Source organism: Gouania willdenowi, chromosome 10 (genome assembly GCF_900634775.1).
Source record: "Gouania willdenowi chromosome 10, fGouWil2.1, whole genome shotgun sequence".
Taxonomy (NCBI): domain Eukaryota; kingdom Metazoa; phylum Chordata; class Actinopteri; order Blenniiformes; family Gobiesocidae; genus Gouania; species Gouania willdenowi.
The window spans coordinates 13785521-13812038 of NC_041053.1; the positions used below are offsets into that span (position 1 = coordinate 13785521).

Here is a 26518-nt window from a genome sequence, read left to right on the forward strand (position 1 = left end):
AAGAAATTTGGCACAGGTGTTAATTATTGTACAATTTGTCCGTTTGTGTAATGGAGCAGCCACAAATCATTTGCTGGCCCCTGAATATGGATGTGTGACATCAGTGAACAGTATCTATTGGCAGTTATCTGGATCAATGATCCTAAAGGCTCGCCATCATCATTAATAATGACACTGTAGGTCCAAATATACAGGAAGATCCTTTTTTTTTTTTAAAAAAAAAAAGAAAAATCACAATTAAATACGTGAGCCAGATCTGATCCAGATGAAAGTTGTTGCAGTAACTGAGGAACCAACCTGAGTAAATTTCATAAACAGTCAATTATGAACTGAGATATGAATTGTTTAAACTTCGCCAATGATAAAAAAAGTTTTTTTTTTTTTTTTTTTTTTTAAGTGTTAGAACTCTATCTTGAATCAGCATATTGATCAGGATCCCCTCCAAAACGTAATGGAATCTTCCTTGTTGTAAGGTCTATCTTTAGTTAAATTTTAGTAAAAATCCATTCAGTGCTTTTGATGCAATCCTGCTAACATACAAACAAATACATAAATAAAAACGGGTGGAGATATTACCTCCTTGGCAAAGGTCATTTCCTTTCAAAGCACCAACCATAATGTCTAATGTACTAAAAGCTGGGTTGTGACATGGAGAAAAGTGAAAATTAACTACCTGTACTCAAAAGAACAAAGCCGTGAAATTGGTGACAACCCTTTTTATTCTTCACTCCAATAATAAATATCAGTGCAAATAACTCGTGTACACACACACACACACACACACACACATATATATATATATTTTTTTTAAAGGGAAACACCACATGTTGATAATGTTGATATACCGTTTTATTTTGAACAAATGCAATAATACAAAAAACATTACAATAAACAAAAGATTTGATACAGATGGCTTCCCTCCAGAAAAAGGAAAAACAAAACAATCATTACATATATTACTCCATACACATACTTTTTGTGTTTGAAATGGAGTGGGTGGGAGTATAAACTTATTAGTCCCACCCCTTTTCCTACAATGTAACTGTTTTCCAACCATTGCTGCTGTTAATACATTTTGTCTCATTTTTATATGATTTTGACTAAATACATGCACAACTACAGTACATATTACACACTTTCAAAATGATCATACAACACAATGATATCTACTTTACATTTTAATTTAAATTGCTTATTATTTGTTCGCTCTTTCATTTCCATTGGCAAGCTGTTCCAGACTTGTACATGTGTGCATAGGTTGAGGAAAGAGGTTACAGTGGGAAGGATGGATGTGTGTGTGTGTGTGTGTGTGTGTGTGTGTGTGTGTGTTTGCCTCCTGAGAGGATGTGATTGATCTCCGAGTGTTGACTCTGCTTTGTGAGGAGCTGTCCGCTATCACTGGTGCTGAAAGAGGATTACTGCTTCAGTGCACTGAAGGCACATGAGGTTCATAATCTCAAGAGGGAAACAGAGAAAAAGAAGAAGAAGGGTCAAGAAAATGAAGAAAGTGTTTATGAGATTTGTTTCCAACAAGCTGGGGAAAGGAAGTTTTTACAGACTTGGACTTGAAAAGTATTCAAGCAGTGATCTATCTCACTGAGGAGGTGAGTTTCCACTGCTCACCATCACTCTCTGTAATCACATTCCCTCTCTTCTTTCTCTCATTCATATATCACTCTAATTTGGACACATTGTGAGGTGGCATGGAGAAGGCGGTGGATAAAGAGTGGGGGAGGGACAAAGGAGCAAACAGAGGGAATATCGCTTCTTTTTCTCTCCCTCCAGCTTTGCAGGACACCACAGTGAGGATGAGCTCATCTGCTTGGTTTCTTGAGTTGGATTCATTCTCAGCATTGCTTTGAACTTTTCTTGATTCCTATCTGTGAATCGTAAATTAAAGTAGTGGTGTTGTCGGTGGTGGTGGTGGTGTGGAGGACCCAGACCTGGAGGAACCCTGTCCTGCTCTGGCTCTGCTTTGTCATCCGGATCCCATTAAGGCGCTCACTGTCAGGATGGCAGGGTGCGCCAAACGCTGCAAACAGGGAATCGTCAAATTTGCCATTTCACTGCACAAACTGCTCACAGGGACTCTCAGTAAAGGTATGTGCATGAAAATAAGCACTCCTTCGGCTTCAAATGTGCTTGTTTTATAGTCCTTTTCAAAAGCCAACTTATGAAGTGTGTGTAAAAGTGAGCGCTCATACAGGCCAGCTGATGAAATGAATGTTTGTGGGTTGAGTTTATGAGTGTTTGCATGTTAAAGTTTGTGTAAATGTCTCTCCCTTCTCATTTGTCTTCATTCTGGTCTGTGGTTGACTTCATTTTGTCTTCTGTGTTTTCTGGAGACAGTGAAGCAAGTAAGCAGCTAATAAAGAGCAAAGTAAAGTTTTTACATGTGTGTGCGTGTGCATGTGTGTGAATGTGTGTTCCAGTGATGAACAAGACTAATAAAACCAGCTGGTGTGACAATAAAGAAAGAACTGTAGTTAAGATAAGATAAGATAAGATGATCCTTTCTTCATCTAGCAATGGAGAAATGTACAGTGTTACAGCAGCAAAGCAGGATTGCAGAAGAAAATCACTCAGTGCAAAATTAAATTAGATAAAAGTATAAAAATCTTAAGAAAATATGCATCTAAAAATTGTTGAAAAGAGCCAGTAACTTCAAGATGTACAGTAAGTCTGTATAGACTGTATAAACACTATCATGCACACAGTGCATTTAAGGATGGACATGTTATTGCACAAGTGGTCCCATAAATTATTATTAAATCAAAATTAAAAATAGAAAAACAAATAAGATCAGGTGGTAATGACATCTTATGACATTATTATTGCACCAGAGGTAGGAGTGATGAATTGTAGGGGTGTAACCAGGGTCCTAGCACCATATTTTGGGCCCTGGCTATAAACCATCTGGTTGGGCCCCTACTGTACGTTATGTATGTTTTTTTTTTGCCTGGAAACTATACTAGTATTCATGCATTATGATATAAGCTTTCTTTTTTCTTCACATTAACCCAGAGGTTCCCAACCTTTTTTGGGCTGTGACCCCATTTCAATATCACAAATTTCTGGTGACCCCAGAGCCATTTTTTTCTTCCTAGAATTCATTTTTGATCATGTTTATTAAAGTGTGTTACAAATACAGAACAGAGAGGAATAGTGCATATAGTGGTAAGAGTGCCACCTCAGATATTTTTGTTGTGCATTTTATTTAAACAAGATTTATATTTGAAAAAAATATAGGATACAGTTATTTGATATTTACTGTTTGTGATGTGTATCTGAAAAATAATAATAGTTCAAAACATTTTAAAAATACAATCTTAATCCTTTTTTACCTACATTTTTTTTTTTTCAGTTACTAGACATTATAGGCGACCCCACATGGGGTCCTTACTCTAAAGTAAAAAAAAAAAAAATTAAAAAAAACTACAATAACCCACAGACTGTAAAAAGAATGGAAGGGACAAGCTCCCCATTTATTTTTATAGCTCCCCCTGCTGACTGCCTGCAGTATAGGTTATAAACCCCGCCTCCTCAATGATAACAGATAGGATGTGGGTCAAACTGTCAAGTTAAAATTCTCAGGTGGTAGAGGGGTCGTTTTCTGATGGAGAGGTTGAGGGTTCGATACCAGTCTATACCCATCTATGCATTGAAATGTCCTTGGGCAAGACACTGAACCCTAAGTTGCTCCCAGTGGTTGACCAGCACCTTGCATGGCAGCTCAGTCCCACTGGTGTGTGAATGTGAGTGTGAATGAGCTGATATTGTAAAGTGCCTTGGGACTACGTCAGTGTAGGCATAAAAGCACTATATAAATCAAGTCCATCAACTAGAAACTCTGCTGTGATCATTAGTTATTATCACCCTACATTGTGTTCACGTGCTCATTTTTCTGTGAAGTTTGTTTGAAATAAATTGTTTGAGATTGAAAAACATCATGTCGATGATTGACAGCCGCAGATGTTGCGTACCTCTTTTTGTGAATAGCAGTTACGTCGAAAAGGAAAGCCAAGACGCCATTTAACTAGATATTTGAGTTGAAATATATTGTGGTTTTGTAATAACCTCTATGATCTGATCACCTGTACAAGCTGTTGGTAGAATTTTCAGACGGTAAAGATACTTGTGATCTTAGCGTAGCTGGGCTGCGTAACTCATCAGGGCAGTACGCTAAATGGGCGGGGCGTGTAAGCAGGGCTCCTCCCACCGGACCGGACCCTACTGAGCAGACTCTGGCTCCAAATGACATCAAATTTTCAAGATGGAAGCACCACTAAGCGCCGTATTTTGGCTTCAAGAACGTTGAGTGGAAACAGCTTCAGTACACGCCCACTGCAATAACCTAATGAGTCCATATGCATATCGTATATTTTATGAATCTGTTCTAATATATTTTAGTGTTTTATTGAATATTGTGTTTGTGACATTTTTGGTGCAAAAGTTCTAATGTTGATTGTGATTTATGTGTGAGTTTGTATTTTTGTGTATACAGTGTGTCTTGAGAAGCATTCACGCAAAATCAAGCCCAGTGTTTTCACTACTGAAATGAATACACAGAAAGTCTAGCAGCACAGTGCACACACACACACACACACACACACACACACACACACACACACAATATTCCATGAGCCAATTGAATTTTTGTCTTGAGGGAAGAAACACATCAAAGAAGTCCATTGCACACACACAGCAGAAACACAAAAGGCAGCAGCACACGTGCACACACACATGCTCTCGCACACATTCTTGTGCTTGGCCCGAGCTTTCAGCTACACTGGGTTAGAAAAGGCCTGAAGGTCTTCCACGCTTGTAACATCAGTACAGAGCTGAATGGTGGTTGTGTAGCAAAAAGATGCTTTACTACTGCATCACACACACATTCCAATAGGACTCAGTGGTAAACATGAACATTAAGTCACTTTCCCTCACACTCATCGTTACACAAAGAGTGATCATTTCTTGGAAAGTGTTGAGGAGCGTCCTTTGTTGTGTAGAAACTTGAAATTGAAAACAAACACCAACAGAAAGTGAGTTGTAGAGTTAATATAAAGCCATGTAGCCTTAATGGACTCTAATGTGTGTAGTATCATTGGTTTCATGTTTTTATAATGGTGTATTCAATGGTGTTTGAAATGAAAAATACCAATATTTTAAACCTCATACCCTCTACGAACATTTCTTAAAGAGTAGCAACCAACACTTTCAGGTTAAATGATAAATATAGAATGCTATTCATCAATTTCTACCTGTCCTATGTAAGGTGCAGAATGTAAAAAACATGGTCACTGTTTCATTGCTGACATATTTTGAACATTTAGTTTACTTTCCTCACATTTAGCAATTTTTCTTTCAGATGAGACAAATGAATTTAAAACAGCATGTTCTATATCACTGTTAAAAATGTGTGAAAATTAAGTAATAAATCTAAATGTGAATATTAAATTGTAATGTAAAAGTTAAATATGACCAATTAAACAGTTATATATAAATGTAACATTTGGATTTACATTTAACATTTAGATTTTACCATTTCCATTTAGATTTATTTTAATTTAAAACAGCATGTTCTATATTATTGTTAAAAACATGTAAACATGAAAATAATCTAAATGTAAATGTTAAATCTAAATGTTAAAGTTTAATAATAATCAATTTAAAAGTTAGATATAAATGTAACATTTAGATTTACATTTAACATTTAGATGTGCATTTACCATTTAGATTTTAACTTTTACATTTGGATTTAACATTTAAATTTAGGCTTATTTTAATTTAAAACAGCCGGTTCTATATCATTGTCAAATGCGTGAACATGAAAAATAAATCTATTTGTAAATGTTAAATCTAAATGTAAAAGTTAAATAAAAACTGATTTAACATTTAGATTTAACATTTAGATATACATTTGCCAGTTAGATTTACATTGGACATTTAGATATACATTGAGATTTAGACTTATTTTTCATTTTAATATATAGAACATGCTGTTTTACATTAATTTCTGTCTCAAATGAAAGAAAAATGAACTAAATGTTCAAAATCTATCGGCTATGAAAAAGTGAGTTTTTACATTTGCCACCCCATAATCCTAAAACATCCCTTTGCTATTATAAATACTGTACACTGCTACTACAAAGTAGTTTCTTCGATAATTCTGACGAGTTCACCAACTCTTTTATTGCCAGTCAGCATTTTTAGGTGAGTATGAAAAAAAGAAGATTTAATTCAACATTTTTTCTCTATTTTGTAGAAATCTCATGATTTTTGTGTGAGGATTTCCACTGCAGGTGGAGATAAACATTTACTGTGTTGAATGGAAACATAAACGGGGGCATGTGAAGACTGTGAGATCAACAGTGACCTCTGCTGGTTCACTGCATTAAATACTAAGCAGCTGCTTGGGTTCACTTCAGAGTTAAAGATAAAAACTCGGTTGTTTTCCACTTATCATTCACATTTCATTTGTTGTACTTATTTTAAAAATACAAGACTAATCACAATCCAATTCCTGCGTTTTAAAACTTGAGATGTTCTCATTTCTGTCTTAATCTTTTTTCCCCAGTTCCTGATTGTAATCAGATACACCTGTTAGCACCTGAGAGGAGAAACGATGACAATGGAGAAAATGCATGACGCTGATATACACTGGCTTCTTTTAATTAGAAGTGCAGAAATATTCATTTGATTCAATAGTTTAGGCTTCAGGAACTCAGTTACAATAAGGAAAGCCAAGATGAGCCCAGGATTAAAATGGAGTGGTGCAGCTAAAATGTGAGTTACCAGAACTTTTCAAAGTGTGGATGTTTGATGAGTTGTAAACGTAATAGTTACTTTCATCCCGGTAGTCTCACTGTCGCTATGGAGGCAAACACAAGTGTCTGTTTGTTTGAAGCAGCTGTTGCTTGGACCTAAACCATGTCAGTGTGTTTACTTGCAGCCTATAGGCTACTTTCTATCATGGAAAAATCCATTCACCCATTGTAATGTGTGTGTGGTTTTTTGTTTGTTTTGTTTTACCCTGAGTGAAGAGGTTTAATATTTAGCTGCCTTGAAATATGGAGAAGAAGGACTACTGTCAGCGAGTGCATTGAGTCTCCATCTCTAAAAGCTAGGGATCAAGGGGTCATTCCATGTCATTTCACCAAAGGCCCACGCACTTCAGTCTCACAAAATTCTGAATTTTTTTGTAACCAATTGTTCTGTGATTATTCAATAGACACATTGTAAATGTTTAGTATGATTGGATGAATACATTTTGAGATATGGTCATTTTAGTGAGGGGGTATGCCTCGATTTTTGTGCTATGGCCGTGGCTATGGATATGTTAAACGTTAATGTATCCATAGACCTCCACTCTATTCATACGCAGCGCCCCTCATTGGTCGGTTTAGGTCACATGATAGGTTGTCAATGATCAACCGTAGCAGTGGAGGCAGTCAATAAGGAAACCAGGCTCCAGGTTTTGATGCATCAATTTTATCTGTTTATTTTTAGTTTGCACCACAAGCACCGTGTACTTCAATCTCCATTCCACTCTCTACTGAACAGAATGAATGTCCTTATATACAGGTGTACCACTAATTAGCCTGTACCAAGCATGGGGTGACATATAATGTGCATATTATTATATGTCACAGACATTATCACAAACACTAACCCTGTATTAATATCATGAATCTTATTTACATCTCCTAAATTATTAAACTACATATTTACATTGAGCTACACACATCCAGCTCCCCTGTTCCTAGTCTCTGCTTGGTCTCTCCCACCTGGAACTATAAAAAGGTGTCCAAAAGCCCCGGGGAATTCTTTTACCCGAACATCTCAGGAAAGAGGAAGAGAGCATGCACAGGTAAGCTTTGTTGAAGATCACATTTCAATCACATGCAAAATACCAGAACATATTGAATTGTTTTATCTTTCATGTCACTGCTAAGTTATTTATCAATTAACTGAAATGTATTTTCTGTGTTTATCACTAGATGAATCCTGTGGCCTGAACCATGTGCTTCACCATTTGTCACAGTATTATAATTGACTCTTTCTTAAATTACAACAGTTCATAAGTGTAACAGTCCATAAGTAACGTCACCTCGTCGTTACATTTCCTCCCCCTTCTCCAGCAGTACAGTTCCTCAATTCTCATGTACTCTGGAAAGACAGTCTGCCACCAAATTGTCTTTTCCAGCAATGTACTGTACTGTAAAGTTGTAAGGCTGCAGGGAAATATACCAACCAGTAAGACGCATATTAGAATCCTTCATCCTGTTTAGCCATTGCAGTGCTCGATGATCCATCTCTAGAAGGAAGTGATGTCCCAGCAGATAATAACGTAGAGCACTGATTGCCCACTTCATTGCGAGACACTCTTTCTCCGCTGTTGAGTACCTTGTCTCTCTGTCCTGTAATATACGACTTAGAAAAAGAACAGGGCGCCGCTCTTCCTCATTGTCCTGCAGAAGCACTGCGCCCAGGCCAACACCAGAAGCATCCGTCTGTAGTGTAAACGGGCGAAAAAAATCTGGACTGTGGAGAACAGACTCACTTGTGATTGCTGTCTTGAGGTCGCTGAACGCTCTGTCACATTCGTCCGTCCACTTTACTTTGTTTGGGGCTGAGGCTCTGGTGAGTTCAGTTAATACGGCTGCTCGAGAAGCAAAATGAGGAACAAATTTACTATACCAACCCACCAATCCAAGAAAGGAACGCACCTTTTTCTTTGTGGTCGGCACAGGATACGAATGGATGGCATCCACCTTCCCCACACGAGGCTTGACAACCCCCTGTCCAACAACATGGCCCAGGTATTCTACCTGGTGGCGTGCTAGTGCACACTTGCCTGGATTAATGGTCAGCCCAGCATCCTTATTCCGGTGTAGCACCTGCCAAAGGTGAGCAACATGGTCCATCCAGGAGTGACTGAAGATAATCACATCATCCAGGTAAGCTGCTGCAAACTGTGGGACATCTCTCAGCACTTGGTCCATCAGTTGCTGAAAAGTTGACGGTGCCCCCTGGAGACCAAATGGCATCACCTGAAACTGGAATTTGCCATAGGGTGTTATAAAAGATGTGAGCTCCTTAGACTCTGGTGCAAGGGCCAGCTGCCAATAACCTTTACTTAGGTCAAGCGTTGTAATGAACTCTGCCCTTCCCACTCTTTCCAGAAGTTCATCAATACGGGGCATTGGGTAGGATTCAAGCTTTGATACAGAATTCAGGTACCTGAAGTCAATGCAGAACCTTAATGAACTATCCTTTTTCGGGACCAATACCACCGGGCTGCACCATTCGCTGGTTGAAGTCTCAATGATGCCCATCTGCAACATAGAGTCAATCTCCTTCTTAAGCCGTGGCACCAACCTTTCTGGGATCCTGTAGCTCCTGCGCTTGGGCAGAGCATCCTGCTTAAGGTGGACTTTGTGCTGGATCAGGTTTGTAAAACCCGGCTTTTGTTGGAACAGCTCCGGATCCAAAAGTACTCTCACCTCCTTCTGCTGGACCAGGGTCAGATGCGACACATCCACCGCAGCATTCTCCGCAATGTCGGGAAGAAGTAAAGGCTCCTTTTCATCCTCTTCCGTTGCAGGACAGATGAGAAGGTTCTGGATCGACTGCTCAAATGAAGGCTCCTTAAATGCTTTCAACAGGTTAATATGAAATACCTGATGTTTCTTTTGTTTATCATGCAGATACAGTTCATAGGTGACTTTACCAAGACATTTTGTGATCTCATAAGGACCCTGCCATCTCGCCAGCAGCTTACTGTCATTGAATGGGAGCAGCAGCAACACCCTTTGCCCCAGATGGAAAATTCTTTCTCTGGCACTCTTGTCATACCAGGTCTTCTGGCTCTCTTTTGCCAATCTCATGTGTTCATGTGCCAGTGCCGTCATCTGCTCCAATCTGTCCCTCATCTTCAGGACATAAGCCACCACATTTTCACGCTCAGCCTTTGGATTCTCCCAATGCTCTTTGGGAAGGTCAAGTGGGCCCCTCACCTGCCGACCATACAACAGTTCAAAGGGCGAAAATCCTGTCGATACTTGTGGCACCTCTCTGTAGGCGAACAGTAGGTAGGGAAGCCACTGATCCCACTTCTGACACCATTTGTCAAGGATCAACCGTAGCAGTGTAACAGTCCATAAGTAACGTCACCTCGTCGTTACATAGGTGCACTACATCACTTAAAGTTCCATCAGTTTTATTTTAGCTCATATTGATTTTTAGCTACCAGCTAACCCTTTTATTTTAGCCCTAATCCTATCCCTATCCCTAACCCAGAAATGTTTATTTTTGTCAGAAATGTATTTTAAAGGTGGAATTTGCCGTATTAAATGTGTTAAAATGAAAAAAATGTATATGTCAAAAGTGGGATTCAAACCCACGTTAGCGGAATTAGGAACTCTTGAGTAAAAATTTCTGCCATACATCAGTCTCAATATTTATTCTCATTTCTAGTCTCTTCATGTTGTCTCTTTCTATAGTTTAATTCTGTAGTCTATAACAGAACAGAAGGCAGGTGACATAGTTTGGCTGTTTTCAGTCTGCACAGCAGAGGGCGTCCACCTCTTCTTTATCTTGAAGCACAACCATCCAACTTGTGTAGATGAGCAGTGAAACAAAGACGCTTTTTAACATTCAGGATCTGAAATGACTTGAAGCAGGACTCCTCTGGTGGCTGCAGATGAGTGAGGTGGGTTTTCACAATAAGGGTTCACTGATAACAGCAGCAGCAATTCCACATGTGCAGCGTTATTCATGAAGGATTGATGAAATATTCAGCTGTGTTTTACCCTATTAGATATTCCCTTGAGGTCCTCCCCTTCTGTCTTACAGTCAGGGTGGACCCTTCAGTGTGTTTGTGTCTAAAAGATGAAGGGAAAGCAGGTTAAGAACAAAGAGTAGAGAAGACACACAAGAACACATCAAGAACACAGACAAGTGTGTACATAATTGAATTTTTGCCCATGTGATTCAGCTCGTGTTTTTACCCCTGCACACAAGTGAGTGCGTGCGTGTTTGTGTCTGTCATATTTTTAAATCGCCTAAGGGGACACATGCAATGTTTAAAACCAAATGTAATGCATAATAATTCAGAGGGAAAATGTTCTCTGAGGGCTGATGTCATTCTGCTCTCCGCTCTGCAATCAATCCCTGGGTTGAATACAATTAACACTTCCATCACTTTCATGCTCTGCGGTGGGGGTGACACAGCGGAGGGAGTCAGGGGAGGCGTTAGTATTTACCATCCATAAAGCACTTTAGTGCTAGGAATGTCAATAGGGTTCAGTTACCATCAACAGAACTGGTTTTGGTCGAATCAAACACTGCAGTGTGCCATGTGTGGAACAGCAGCACCCACAGGCGAGGTGACACCGCTAGTAAAACATCGATGACAAATCAGGCAGTAAATATTCTTATCAGCTGGAATGCTGAATGCATAAATCACGTTGTGTTGTTGTGCTTATCATAAGTGTGTAGTACCCAGTGTGAGTTCACCTTCAGCGGTTCAAAGTTGTGCCAAATGTGTCATCTTCGTGTCAGGTGGAGCTGAAAAAGAAGCCTCTCATATCTTTCCAGGCGACATGAAACTTGCAGGTGGTGAATCTTATTTGAAAGATTTACTATGGGACACAAATATTGCACCAGTGGCCTTGAGAAGCAAAGCAAAGAAAATAGCTGTTGTTGCAATGCATGAAAGTGGTCATTACAGTCAGCTCTGCCAGGAACTGTCCCCCCCGACTCTGCAGGGGGAAGATGTTGGGCAAGATGAGGGCGAGAGGGGTGATTATGGACCGTCACCCTTTGAGAAGCTGTTTGGTCCTTCTGCAGTAAGGTCAGACTCTGCTGCAACACAACTGTAAAACATTAACCCTACGTCAAAGGTCTGCAACCTTTGGCTCCAGAGCCACATGTGGCTCTTTCATCCCTCTGCTGTGGCTCCCTGTGGCTTTGTGGAGAAAAAAAATGAATTCATTTATCATGGGGGATTCAGACTTTGACTTGGAGAGGAATCTATATCTGGCACCCGATTATTACATTTGACTGTTATGTCAGGTTGGTTCCTCAATTACCCCACCAAGTTTCATCCAGATCTGATCCAGATTGCATTGTTAATTGTGGTTTTTCTAAAAAAAAAAATGGTGCTGCCTATAGCTTTGGACCTACTGTATCATTAATGGTATTTTTTTCCCAAGGCTTTAAAGTGTGAATGATCATGGTACCATGATGAGGATCACTGATCCAGGTAACTGCCATAGTATGGTATTCAATGACGTTATATAGATCCAGGGCATCTAGTTATTTAATCCCTCGGAAAATGTTTTACACGTTCCTTGAAGTATTGCTGGGGGAGGGAGGGAGGGAGGGAGTGTAAGGATCAGATTAATATGGGGGAAATATAAACATGTGACTATGTGATAAATACATGCAGAGGGTTATGTTAGCAAGAGCATCCAATGTTCAAACCAATGCATAACTAAACATTCTAATCAATGAGGGTGAGTACATCCTCGCATATCTATACTTATCAACTTGTAAGCTTGCAGGGATTTGTAAGCTTTTAAATCAGTGTATAAGCACTGTGTGTTTTTACTATGACTGGATTAGCAACAGCTGGTAAATCAAACGGTTCATGGACCAGTCTGACTGATGGATGTGTGTTAACATGCTGCACCACCATGTTTAGCAGCTTTTAAGACACAAGTCAGTGGTAGGCTGGTTAACCACAAGCGCTGCTGGACCCTGAAAATAGTAACCAGAGGTGTGGACACATGAGTGGTGATGTCAAGTCAATAATTTATAATATGAACTACATTTTCTGTAATAAGAGATAAAGCCATCCAGTGCCACCTTTCATCTCCTTGTTTAATGAGGATGTGCTGAAGGAGTTTTTAGAGCCAGAAAGGAAACCAAGGAATACAGAAGCATGAGCCATTATCAATAACATTTGGGCCAAAATAAAATAAAAAAAACCTTTGTAAATACAGGTTTCGTACATAACACATTAGGATTTTTTAGAATGACTTTATACCGTGGGGCATAATTTATGGGGAGCTGTTATTTTGGTCAGGACATGACGCACGTTTGTTGATTCCTGTTAGCTGTTGCTAGGCAACAGTGTTCTATTGATCTACAGTTTCTGAGTTTGGTGGATTGTAAAGCCAATGGTTGCTACAACAAGTAGAGAAAAACACAGAAAAAACATTTCTTTTGCATCTCTAAGCCATATAGCGATACCAAGTCAGAGTTAGCCAGACGTTGGCTCCATAACATCGATAAGGGATACACATTTAAAAAGTTTCTGTCTGGAAGAAATTCGGTGGTATCTGAGGATCGCTCCGGGCTGCTATGAGAGAGATTTGAGGGCTAAGCTAATGGGCACAAAGCTAAAGTTACATCTGTAACCAGACGTGGTCCAGACAGAATTCCTTCTCGGAAAGTCCTTCAATGCAGCTTGTAAACGTACTTGTTCAGAGCACTGCTACGTTTCTGTTACAGGGGATACTATAGGCGGCTGTCATGACAACAACTGCATCCCCACCAGATTGTTCCCTCTTCTTTCCTTGTGGCTAAATGATGAACTCTATCAGGAGAACTTACCTGTTCGTTAGGGCCCCGTCGGGTGCTGCTACTCGGAGGTAGTGGTGCATCATCTCGTCCATGAACAGCTTTCATCACCGTTGCTGACCATATTTATGCACTTCCAACACCTAACTACTCAGCCATGGCTCGTTTCTGCTGCTAACAACAGCTCTGTCCGTTAGACTTATTTTGATGCTGAGTGAGTGCAGGGAGGCTCACCAGAAGCAGGTAGTTGGTGAGAAAGGTGATATTTAATCCTCTCCTAACATACAACCTGGATGGTGCACTTTCGTCACTGAGGGAGTGGATACACACGGCTGCTTTGCACCAAGAGTCGACAGAAAAACTACACTTCCCACAATGTAAACAGACCTGTTGCGCCTCTACATCCCACAATGCACCATTTCTTTAAAGCAACAGGCCATGTCGCTCAATGAAAGTGCGTCATATCCTGACCAAAATGGTGGCCCCCCTGTAACTTATACCCCAAGTTATGAAATTGTTCTAAAAAGTCATTTTAATGTGTTTTTTTTTTTTTTTTTTAATTGGTGCACATATTTTGTTTATTGATAATAGATTAAACACTTTTTTGTTACATACATTTCTACTACAGGTACCCTTCAACCCTATTTACTCATTTTGTACGTCTCTTTGGATGAAAGCGTCTGCTAAATGTAAGTATTGATTGTTTTACTTTTTTAATAAGCATTTTGCTTTATGTCTGTGCAGCAAAAGACATTACAATGATTACGAATAGAATATATTAATAGTGTCATATTTTAAATATGAATACTAATACCTGAAATAATATTAATGATAATATTAATACATTTTATTTAAAAGCTCCTTTCAAGAATCTCAAAGACACTGCAAGTTCTTATTTATTTCTTGTTTATTTCTCCAGTATTGACTTCCCTTCATTGGCTTCCTGTAAAATCTAGAATAGAGTTTAAAATCCTCCTGTTAACATACAAAGCTCTGCATGTTCAAGCTCCTGTATATCTTAGAGAGCTGTTAGTGCCCTGTTGTCCGGGCAGATCACTCCGCTCTGTTTGCTGGCCTTCTGGAAGTTCCAAACGTGTCTAGAAGTAGAACAGGAGGAAGAGCTTTCAGCTACCAGGCTCCTCGCCTTTGGAACCAGCTTCCAGTACGGGAGGCTGCTACTTTCTCCACCTTTAAGGCTAAACTCAAAACCTACTTATATGCTGAAGGCTAGAGCGGACATCGGTCGCATTTTAGAGTCCTTGGAGTCACTGTTCGATTTAATATAAACGGGAAGAGATTCAAATTCTGATGTAGCTGGTTATGATTTACAGTCCACATAAACAGGACTGAATCATAACATAACCTAACCACTAGAGCGGACATGGGCTCGTCTGTGAACGGTTGCATTTACAGACCTTGGAGTCGCTGTTAGCTTACCAATAAACGTAAAGTGATTGGTCACTTTTATAATAAGTATTGACTGGGAGTGAGGCCCAAAGCCAAGGCAGGCTAACTTGACAATAATGTATCTTGTTTTTCTGCAGTCTGTGCCTTCTCCTCGCCCTTCTCTCTCTTTTCTATTTCAGGTGTCGTGAAGCTGATGATGGCAGTTCCTGATCTGTGGTTCACGGCTGAACTAGTCTGTTTTGTTGTTCCTTCTGTCCACTAACCCCAATCTGTCCAGGCAGATGGCTGCCACATCTGATCCTGGTTCTGCTGGAGATTTCTTCCTGTTAGAAGGGAGTTGTTTCTTCCCACTGTCGCTAAATGCTTGTTCATGTGGAACTTGTTGGGTTTTTTCTTTCTTATTATGAATTTCATATTTTGATAAGCGCATTGAGATGACTTTGTTGTAAATTGCGCTATACAAATAAAGTTGAATTGAATTGAAAAAACAACAATAGCAAAAACTGTGATGTGAGGATGTGTGAAAAAAGAACATCAGCAAAGAAAAATGAATGAATAAATGAATAGATATGATTTTGAATACTGCCTAATGATGTCTAATATCAGCATGAATGCCCTTGATCTATTTCTTTGTGCTTCTGTGTTTGGACGCGTTAAAGCCTAAACAAACCAAAGTGCCTTCCTGGCTGCTTCTAATGGAGGTAATTTGAGTGAAATGATCCCGCACAATGGTGCTATGATTTACTTGTAGCAACCAATCGACTGGAGAGGCACTGTGATTTCAGCTGTTTGCTCACTCGCTCTACAGTGATTACAGTTGAGGCTTGTTACACTGCGTTTGTGTCGATGCCACTGACAGAATTTTGGCTCTGTGAGCAAAAAACAGGAAAAACAGACCTGAATGCTCGCTGCAGGAAAGTCACTGATCATCACACGAGTAAAGCATTTGGTTCCTGTGTCTTTGCTGCATGTCCACCTCTGCAAACCTGTGAAAGTTTGTTTCCCATGACTCAAACGTCATTGTCTTTGTTAAAGGCCATAGAGTTCAGTGTCCTCTGTCTCCTCACTCTAACTATAGCACCTTTTGGTCCAGAAGAAGCCTTTTACTTTGTTCCCTATTCCTGCTAACACTGTTTCTATTCTCATTTCACTCTCTGACTCTCTCTCTTCCCGCTGTCATCCTTCTCTCCTCCGCAGTCATGTCACTTCCCGTCCCACCTTTTTTATAATAAGAGCAGACAGAGACAAACCATCCACTTCATTATTCACAGCTTGTTCTCTGCTGTCTCTGCTTGTCAACATTTGCTCTTGCTGCTGTCAAACTCTATGTACCTTTCCTCTCCTCGGCCTAACCCCGTGTTTTTCCCCCTTTTTTTAAAACCTAGGTTCAGTCCACTCACCCACAATCTCAATCCTGTTGTGTGATGGTTAATAAATGATTAGAATGAATGAACAAGAGCAGCGTTGATGATGTCAGGCCTAATGTCTTGGAAAAGATGGGATTTGGCCTCATGTGATGAGATTTATCATCTTTGAACAGCAAACCCTTAGCTTATTTTATTGTCCTTGTTCACAGCACTGAACATTGGCTTCACTCACTCCCATTTTAAATTCATTTGAAAATATACAATTCCTAATTTAGTGTAATGTAATGCTTTCTTCTTCTAAATGGGAAGTTACATTTTATTTTTTTATGTTTTTGGATTTTTGAATGTCTTTGGAAGATTTTGAGACCTCTGTTGAATATATGGATTAAGTAAGACATGGCATTGCTTTAAATGTGATCCAGGCTGGTTTGTTTATGTCCCCATTTTCTTTTCAAGTTTGACAAAATAATTGACTGTGTTCGCTCTGATGGTTGTGTCTTAGAATTAGTTATATGCTTAAAAATGGAAGATTCTACGCTTTCAGACGGCATATGTTGCTTGTTATATGCTGCTGTATTTGAGAATCATTTAAATCCTTAAGAGCGTGAATGAGTGAGAACATGCATTTTGACGTGTATTCAGGACAGGTACATTTTTGTAGTCAACATTACCAATTTTGTTACTAATAATTTTTGCATTTTTGTATATGTTGCAAACATGGTGGTTGGCGGGAATCTCCAGATGGTCGATTTTTTCTTTTCTTTTGCCCCCCCCCTGGCAAGAATCACAAACTCTGCCTATGCTTAAAATATTTTTAAAAAAATGTAGTTCTGTGTCACTGAGCACAGTGGTATCTGGTATCTGTAGTGGAATTTAATTGCAAGCTTTATCAACACATTGAAGGACAAAAGTACTGTATTACGTGAAAGTATACAGATACTTCCTGTCAAAAAATATTCCCATACCAGTAAAAGTAGCTCAGTCAAAATATTACTTGTGAAAGTACTGAAGTAAGAAAATGATTTATTACTAATATTGAAAGTACTGCAATAATCATCTTTATTATTAAAAAAGGAACCACTGATGCACAATTTGTTACATGTTTTATAAAGTAGTGAAAACCATAGTGTTCCATGAACTAACATAACATTTAGGTTTGTGGTAAATAAAACCACATCACCATCAATCACAGAATGAACAGAGTTAAATAAATGACATATTTAACTTAGTATTTCACTATTAGCTGTCATAAATGGTGGTGCAGGGTGAGCGTGAGATAAATGACACTCTTGGTCCGTCTGCAGCCGTCCATTAACTGGTTGATGACTTTGACACTCCCTCTGTCAATGCTGTGACCTGCTTTTGCTGTTTCTTCACATCAGTGAACATCTAAAGCCAACACAGCGCTTAGAAATACACAAGAATAGTATTTGCAAACACAACACTGGCAGCTCTGAGGTCAACATCTTCAGGTACAGCTCAATAGTAATAATACTAAGCTTTATAAGGGAGGCTGACCTTGGCCATGAAATGCTGAGAAATTGCTAGTAAAGACTAGAAAAAGGTTTAATGGACTAATAAATCAAAAATGCCATGAGCAATGCCACAACTATGTCAGGAAAAAAGAAAAAGGCTGTAAGCTTGAAAACACAGAGTGGTCTGCAGGGTCAGGAGACTGTTTGATATGCCCTTATAAAGAAAAAAAAAAAGATATTCTAAGCTAATTAAGGTAAAAATGTTCTGGAAAACAAAACAAAACCCAATCACATAATTTGACTCCCTATACTTTTGCACTGCTTTAATCAAGCAAATGCATGAGTTATTCATATTGTGTTCCAAGTAATGAGTCCAACAACGAAATCAATCAACAATATGTCTGTGGAGACGCTGCACTGTTTGCACTGTAGGTTTGCTGCCATAAATCTCCTTAAAATGAAAAGTAGTTGGTGAGCCAACTCCACTATAAGGTCTAACAATCCCAATGGTTTCCAAAGGGACTTGTAGGAAAAAGCTGCAAACAACAGCTTTACTGTGTGTAACACCACCGCACGTTGTTGACAGATTCATCTTATTTTCACACATTTTGACGAGATGGAACCACACATCCGTTCAGACCGCAGTCTGACAGCAGAGAGCTTTACTGTACGTAAACAAAAGAGCAGTGACGGATGCTATTGTTTTTCATTAAAATACATTCTCACTGTCAGTCTTGCGTTGGGTTAAAAGGCACTGTTGTGCAGTCATTTTACGAGTTATTCTCTGGCACAAAAAAAAAAAAAAAATATATATATATATGCATATATATATATATATATATATATATATATATATATATATATATATATATATATATATATATATATATATATCAGTGACGTGCCGTGACCACTAGGGCTGGGTAGGCACATTGCAAATCGAGACAACCAATGACAATTTCATATGTTTCTGCTGTCAAGTGTTAATTCAATTCAAATCAATTTTATTTGTATCAAGCAATTTCCAACAAAGTCATCTCAATGCGCTTATCAAAATATAAAATTCATAATAAGAAATAAAAAACCCAATAAGATCCACATGAACAAGTATTTAGCCATCTAACAAAATCAATATCATAAACACTATTAAAGAAACATAAACAATTATTTAATATAGCCTCCATACTCTCCAACAAGATATATCTCATGACACGACAGCACATCTGTTGTTTGTGTTGGAAACACAGAAACACGGAGAAAATGACAACTTAGAACATCCTCAGTGAAGAGCATCCACAAAGTCAATCCTTCCTTTTGTTCCATTCACTGTGAAAAGTATGAAACATGTTCTGACCTTACCTTTGCTGAAGCTCTGGTAACTCAGGTGTTGGTCTCCATCTTTTAAAAGCTGTCGTTTTTCATCAAAACAAAGTTTCTCTATCATCTCTGGTGCTGTCATCCACACTATAGTGTTATCTCGCCCACTAGCTAGAGAACGTAGCAGCAGCAGTCACGTGTCATCTATTCACTAATATACTGTGAACTTACGTATAGCATTTAGCATAGCGCAGTTACGTGCAAAGGCAGCTCTCTACGCTGCCTTTACGCGTAAATTGATGTCACATTGGGGACCTTACTGCGCATGCGCAAACACGTAAAATCACGCAATGAGAACGGAGGCAGAAGAGTGACGTGCCTTTGGCAGGGGGCGTGGCCTCCCTCTGCCTTACAGCGGAGCGAAAAAAAAAAAAGACTGTGCAGCTATTCCAGGAAACAGCGCTGTTTAGTAATTTGAGCTATGAAACGCACAAAATGCGGACACTTTCAAACGTATAGGTACTGTAGGCTATTGGAAATAAAATATATAAATAATTTATAATTAAAAAAATGTATAATTAAATAATCGAAATATAATTTCACCCTTGGGTAGGCACTGCCTACCTTGCCAACCCTGACGGCACGTCACTGATATATATATATGTATATGTATATGTATATGTATATATATATATATATATATATATATATATATATATATATATATATATATATATATATATATATATATATACGTATATGTATATATATACATATATATTCCCAAAGGTATTGTACGGTCGGTTCTTCACACTAATTTAAAAACAAAAGTTTGATATTGTGTTGTTCAAACGGAAAGATATAGTTTGCTTTGTTAGTTTTGATATTTGAATGATATCTTTAAATTATAATTAGGAGAGTTTTTCCCATACATTCCGATGGAAATGATTCTATTATATTTTATTCTCATCCGTAGCAGTATATTCGCAAAACTTGTATTCTTTTAGTCAAAACCTTCTGTGTAGCTTCAAACATTTACAAAATATTGTTTCTATGTCTTCTGGGTTCTCATTTATATCCGTTGTGTATGCCCAAAACGAGGCCTGAAAGATGTGCACGACACTTTCCACGCAATGTTTGTGATTTATGAAAATAAACGTAGCGTGAGAATGTGCACACCGGTTCACTCAGTCTGATCCTGGCGCATTGGACATTTTGGAGACATGGAGAAACCTTAAAGCCACACCCTGGACTTTTTGACCTAAAGAGTTGACGCATTTGAGTTATTTCAAATGATTCCTCAGGCCAATATACTGCGCTTGACAATATCAATGCTTGGAGTGGAGCTGCCCTTTTGAAATACCGACTATGTAAGTTTGGACCGTCGGACCGTCGTTTGCCAGGTCACGTGTTTCTCTTTACGGCAATCGTGTGACCACAGGCTCTGATCTACTCATGGAGCTAAGGCATTTGCTACTATTTTTCACTAAGTGATGCTTTTTGGTCACTCCATCACTTCATCGCTCCACTGACGCGATGACCAGGTAACTGTGTGTGAGTGTAGAAGCAGTGACAGCTGTATGTTTACAGCACTCATCATTGACAGCTCCGCTTTTACGATTTAAATGATCAGTTTACGGAGTTACTAAAGGATGAGTTCACTCAGAATGTTGCCTTATTCAAGAAGTTAACCGCTTTAATTTTGCCCAGATAAAGGGAGTGTTGTACAGCCCTCCACACAAACAAACGTTAAGCTATCGTTAGAATGACGGGGAAAAGAGAGATTTTAACTGTGGCTCAGACAGAAAAATTAGTCCAATCCTCACCCTGCAATAATCTGATCAATAATCTGGTTAAATCAACCTGTTACATTGTTTATCAACGAAGGCCTTTCAAATTAAGTGTGCGTTATCTTTTTCACAGATTTAAATGACTCTTACAAAACTCCATGTTTGTGATTTCTTGACAGCCCAAAAATAATTACATCATGGCCCAGTCTTGCTCCCAGGCTTCAGACCGCCTTCATTCACAGACTACACGCTTTTGGTTCATTTACGCTCGGTGGGCGTGTCAGGAGCCTGGACCGGAGAATATGCACAGGAGAGAGGTGCGTAACTCCAGACAGGAGAATAAGGCCCAAAGTAAATTCTCCTGCTTTCTAAAGGAAAAAGTGTGTGTAGGTGAACTGCACACGATTTAATCAACTGTCTTTTTTTTTTGCGTAGTGCATTTTAACATTTTCAACATTTCGATGTTTTATCAATGAGGCCTCTGCTCTTTGTGTGACAATGCTGTTATTCAGGGTTAGGGGTAATTCATAATTAATTAAAAATAGTAATAATAATAAAAATAATACCAATAATAGATCAAATTTTTATAGTGCTTTTTTGGACACTCAAAGATGCTTTACATCAGAATCAGAATCAGAATCAGAATCAACTTTATTGGCCAGGGGTGTATGAATACACACGAGGAATTTCTTTTGGTGACCTGTGCTCTCTCAGGTAGTATAACATTAAATAATAACAATCAACTGGAATAAAGAAAAATAAATAAAATAAAGAAAAATAAATGAAAAAAGAAGTATAAACATAAATATAAGAGTAGTTAGACTAATATGTGCAAACTAAATAAAAATAAGATAATAGTAATAATAATAATAATAATAATAATAATGAAATAAAATAAGAATACAATAATAATAATAATAATAAGATAATAGTGCAGTAGTGCATTGATGAGTAGTGCAAATAGGTGAACATTTAAATGAAAAAATTATGTCCATGAACATTCACAATGACAAGGTTGTTCCAGGGTTGATATGTTTAGTTCCAGGTTATATCACAGTAACAGAAACAGGTCCGACACTCTTTGACTGTTTAGTGTTGATCAGAGTGACAGCATGAGGGAAGAAACTGTTTTTATGGCGGGAAGTTTTGGCGTACAGTGATCTGTAGCGTCTGCCGGAGGGGAGGAGTTTAAACAGATTGTGTGCAGGGTGGGAGGGGTCTGCAGTGATGCTACCTGCCCGTTTCCTGACCCTGGACAGGTATAAGTCTTGGATGGAGGGCAGATCAACACCAATGATCTTTTCTGCAGTCCTGATTATCCTTTGTAGTCTGTGTCTGTCTAGTTTGGTTGTAGATCCAAACCAGACAGTGATGGAGGTGCACAGAACAGACTGAATGATGGAGGTGTAGAACATTATCAGCAGCTCCTGGGGCAGGTTGAACTTCCTCAGCTGTCGCAGAAAGTACATCCTCTGCTGTGCCTTTTTCCTGGTTGTGTCTATGTGGGAGGACCACTTCAGGTCCTGTGAGATTGTGGATCCCAGGAACCTGAAGGAGTCCACGGTAGCATACATGGGGAATAAGACAAAACAAAACAAAAGGGGTTTATGGAAAAGCCAGTTTGAACAAGTGGGTTGTGAGTAATGATTTGAAGTTTAGTAGTGAGTCCGAGTTTCTAATGGGCGGAGGGAGTGAGTTCAAAAGGGTGGGGGCAGCGATGGCGAAGGCTTGGTCCCCCAAGGTCCAGCGGTTAGTGCGAGTTATGGGAGTGAGGCGGTTGGTGTCGGCTGAGCGAAGGTTGCGGGTGGGTTGGTGGTGTTGCGGGAGCTCGGTGAGGTAGGGCGGGGCCAGGTTACGGAGGGACTTGTAGGTGAGGAGGAGGAGCTTGTATTGAATGCGGTATTGAACAGGGAGCCAATGGAGCTGTTGGAGGACGGGAGTGATGTGTTTTCTGGACCGGGTGGGAGTCAGGAGGAGGGCAGCAGAGTTCTGGATGTATTGCTGCCTTTGGAGGGGAGTTGTGAACTTTGGGGGGCACCGTGGGTGATGGTAGTAGTGTGGGAGTTCCAGTTGTTGACAGAGACGAAGTGGTGACGGTCGGAGAGGTAGGAGGTGAACCAAAGCAATGCTGTGCCGGAGATGCCGATTGATTGTAAACGGTGGAGGAGAACAGTATGTTTTATTATATCCAATGCAGTGGAGATGTCAAGGAGGAGAATGGATGGATAAGGAACCTGAGTCAGAGGCGAGGAGGAGGTCGTTTGTGACTTAAAGAAGTGCTGTTTCTGTGCTGTGGTGTGAACGGAATTCGGATTGAAATTTTTCAAAGAAATGAGAGGAGTGGAGATGACGGTGGAGATTCATGATGACGGCACGTTCCAGAATTTTAGAAAGTAGCGGGAGATTGGTCTGAAGTTGTCGAGGTTGAGGCCAGATTTTTTCAGTAGGGGTGTGATGGTAGATGCACGTTTAGACGAGGATGGGACAGATCCAGAGGAAAGGGAAGTGGTAATGATGCTGGTGATGAGGTGGATGAGAGTGGGTATGCAGGATTTGAGGAGGGGAGATGGGATCTGGTCACACTGGCAACTGGGAAATTTGAAGGTTGTGAGGAGTTTGGTGGTGTCGGAGGGGGACAGAGGAGAGAAAGAGGGAAGGCTATGCAGTGTGGGTGGAGTGAGTTCATGTTCTGGGGGTGGAGTAACGGGGGAAATGGATGCAAGTGAACAGTGTATGGTATGACGTATTTATGATTGTAATCGTGATTGAAAAAAACATTTCTGTTATCATAATTGAAATGTAATCAAGTTCAGATAATTTACTTTATAATTGTAATTGGCATGGAAATTCCATAAAAACAATTTAACTAAATGCAAAACCGGGGAACCGTGTTACAGTTGTATGGCTTACACATATGTAGTAACAACTATAAAAATGATTAATAACATAATTGATAATGTTGACGGAAGAAATGTGCGTTGACGAGTTATAACGTCTAACGTCTCGAATATGGGTCAAAATGCATGTTCTCACTCATTCACGCTCTTAAGGGATTAAATGCTTCTCAAATACAGCAGCATATCACAAATAAGATATACAGTTTGAAAGCTTAGACTTTTCCGTTTTTAACATATAAACCATTCTAAGACACAACCGACACAGCAAACTGTGTCAAACTTGGAAAAAAAAAATGCTGACACAAGCCAACACTGTTCACATTTAAAGCGATGCCATGTTTTACTGAATCCATATATTCCATCAACAGTGGTCTCAAAATCTTCCTAAGACCTTCAAAATCCAATGAATCTCAGCATTTAGTCCAAAACGCAGTAAAACTCTTCTAAAAAATTGAATGTAAATTGTTACAATTGTCACTTCACCATTTACGTTGTGAAGAAGAATTGCACAAGTGAAGAAGAACCAAGTCACATAACTAACAAATGAATTCATATATATTTTGTACAATCACTATTTTATGGCACATAACATATTTGTATAGTATGTACGTCATATTAATAATTTTATTTTTTCAAATGAATTTGGGGAACCTGCAAATCCGGGTATGGAGTAAGTGTGTGTTCAGGTTAGCGTTACAAAGGATGTGACGATCAGACTGTCAGTGCACTTTCATGAAACACTATGGTTTCCCGTTTATGAAGCACTCACTCCTGCCCCTCGGCGCTCCTTTCCTCCTCTCTTTCCTACTTTACATCACCCCTGCCGTCTCTGCTTCTTTGTTTGTTGTTTTTTTTTACTTTGCATTGATCCTCAAGGCTACTGCAGCTCGTAGCTTTTAATCAATGCTTCTGCCTGATGGCTTCATCATTGACCCTGATGGCCTTAGCTCAACTGAAGCGATGGCTTTACTAAGAATTGTTTTCTTAATCAAAGTCATGCAAGGAATTTTAATGGGGCGCGCCATCGATAGCATCAAACATGGTGCCACTCAATAACACGAGGCAACACAGAGTCCAGCAAGGGTTAAGCCTGACTGACAGGGGAGCACTATTGTAGCAGTAGTACTGTGATTCATCAGCACAAAATGTGTGTGTGGGGGAGGCGATGACATGTGACATGTTAACGGCCATAACTCAAAAGGGCCTTATATGGGGAGATTCCCCTCCCCATGGTAGAAAAAACACATCTGGATTTTTTATAAAAAGAAAGAACATTTTTAATGTGGTCACTGGAATTGGTGACGGGGGTGTTTTTGAGCACATTTTATTGATGTACCCTGAGGAAGATTTTTGCAAATTATCGAAAACACATGATTGTCAAATAAATGTACTTAAAAAAAAAAAAAAACTTCATCCCAAATTTGGTACCAAAATGTTGACAATGATGAGACACATTTTCAACAAAACAATTAGTGTCTATTTTGCCCATCAGATGACAAAAAGTAACAAATTAACAGTAAAAAATAGTATGACTTTGGGAACAATTTTGCGCAACATTGCCCATAACATTGTCAATAAACAGGGCAGAGCATTATTTAAGGTCGTAAAATCATCCTAGTCCATTCCTCAAGCTCATAAAACAATGCTTTTGGCAAGAAGACACAATTATTGCATGAATATAGAATATATATAACATTCCCCCTTAATTTTATGACAAAACTGAGATTTGGAATGGACTTGGATGATTTTTAAGACATTAAATAATACTCTGCTGTGTAGATTGACGATGTTATTGACAATTGTGTGCAAAATTAATTGCAAAGTCAAAATGTTTTTGACTGTTATTTGTCACTTTTTGTCATCTGACTGCTGAAAGCAACTTAATTTTTTTGTCTCATCATTGTCGACTTTTTGGTACCAAATATGACAAAAAAAATGTTTTGAAATATATTTATTTGATAATGAAGTGTTTTTGATAGATTACAAAAATCATCACCAGGGTACATCACTAAAAATCAGCACAAAAAGACCCCTGTCACCAATTCCGGAGACCAGAAGAATCGAGAGTTGCGTATGTAACTACGGTTCTATGAATCCTGGATGACCGCCAGAGGCGGTGCTTAAAGCACTGGATGTTCCATCTCACGCAAGCGCAGGTCGAGTAATTATATCAACAAGTTTTGGGAGCACAGTTTGATCACTCCAGGCTGGTGCGCCCGCTGGCCTGAGTGAAGTTCCTTCATTGAAGCCGCTGCAGCTCGGCAGTTATTAATATAATTATTATTATTATAATTATTATTGATATATAATTAGTATAATCATTATTTATATATAATTAATAGAATTATAATCAATATAATAATTTATATAATAATAATTCATATAGTTATTAACACAAATTAATAACATTAATTAATAATAGTAAGAAAAGAGAATTGGAGAAGGATGAACTTCCATTTGTGTGTCTCTTGCATGGCCCTCCTTCAGGCTGAGGACGGTCACAACCTATGAGAAGCGGTGTCCGGTAATTCGTGCATGAACTGCAGTTTTATTCCTCATGCACTGCGACTCTCCAGGTTGGCTGAGGCTGAGGGCACAATAGACCTGCCATCTTCAGGTAGAGCCACTGGCGTTGCTAAGCGTGCCGGCACGGCATCCGGCGATCCTCCTTGGAA

The 26518-nt window shown here is 39.1% G+C and overlaps 1 protein-coding gene across 1 annotated transcript in view; it reads left to right on the forward strand.

Moving 5' to 3' along the window:
- Nucleotides 1-10680: 10680 nt before the first annotated feature.
- Nucleotides 10681-26518, forward strand: part of kcnip1a (Kv channel interacting protein 1 a) — a 100527-nt gene continuing 84689 nt past the window's right edge. The window contains exon 1 of the mRNA XM_028459325.1: nucleotides 10681-10714. The gene's annotated coding sequence lies outside the window, so the exon portion shown is untranslated. The remainder of the gene's footprint in view (nucleotides 10715-26518) is intronic.